This window comes from Herpailurus yagouaroundi, unplaced genomic scaffold (assembly GCF_014898765.1).
Source record: "Herpailurus yagouaroundi ecotype Mexico unplaced genomic scaffold, PumYag 140, whole genome shotgun sequence".
NCBI classification, from domain to species: domain Eukaryota; kingdom Metazoa; phylum Chordata; class Mammalia; order Carnivora; family Felidae; genus Herpailurus; species Herpailurus yagouaroundi.
This window is the reverse complement of record NW_024412395.1, coordinates 46140961-46141967: the sequence shown is the minus strand read 5'-3', so window position 1 is coordinate 46141967 and position 1007 is coordinate 46140961.

Sequence of the window (1007 nt, the reverse complement as noted above, 5' to 3'; positions counted from 1 at the left end):
TAAGAGAATAGCAATCATAACTATTAATAAAATAGAACGATTATAACAATATACTATAATAAAGGTTATGTAAATGTAGCCTCTCTCAAAATATCTTATTGTACTGTATTCACCCTTCTTCCTGTGACGATGTGAGATGTTAAAATGCCTACCTGACGAGATGAAGCGAGGTGAATGAGCGTTGAGAGGAAGCTACTTTCTGACTCTATCACAAAAGGATGGTCATCTATTCTAGAGGGAGGTTGGCCACAGGTAACTGAAAGGAAGGAAAGCTAAATCACAGAAGGGGGCACTACTGTACCATTTCGCATAGTCTGGGTTTTTGAGAAGGGATCTTCTGTGTTGGAAGCTTAACTGCACCGATTTTTAGCGTTATGTTGCACAAGCTATTGAGCCCCACTTTCCTTACCTGTAAAATGGGGTAAACATCGAATTCGTGAAGCTGTCGCGAAGGTGGACTAGGACAAGGCCGAGGGGAGACTCAGAAACCGAGGGCTGCTCTTATTAAAAGAAAATTAATATTTTTTCTAATTCCCAAGACACCCTCAAGATTATCCATGCCTCACTAAGAATTCTCAAACACCTCAGTAGTTTCCTTTGCTGCGCCGACTGTACTCTCTGCTCCCTCAGCCACCCCTCTCTCCCCCGCCCCGTCTAGGGCTGCAGGAGTGGAAGACAGGCACGTGGGGGAAGGACTGGGGCAAACCTAGCCCCATGGCCCCTGGCCTCCTGGCACGGTGGGGCCTGTCATGGCGGCCCAGCTACAGCTTAGGTGATCTCAGAGCAGGAAGAAAGGAAGGGTCTGGGGGTCAGCGCCTCCCAGACCCCGGCCCCGCCTGCGCTCCGCCGGGCAAGCCCCGCGGGAGCGCCGGCTCACATGGGTCCCCGCCTCCAGCGGCGCGGGCCCGCCCTGACCCTGGGCTCAGCCTCGCGCTCGGGCGCCCACCTGGGGAGGTGGCGGCCGGGCCTCGCGCGCGGGCAGCCGAGGGCCGAGTGCGGGCCGCGGG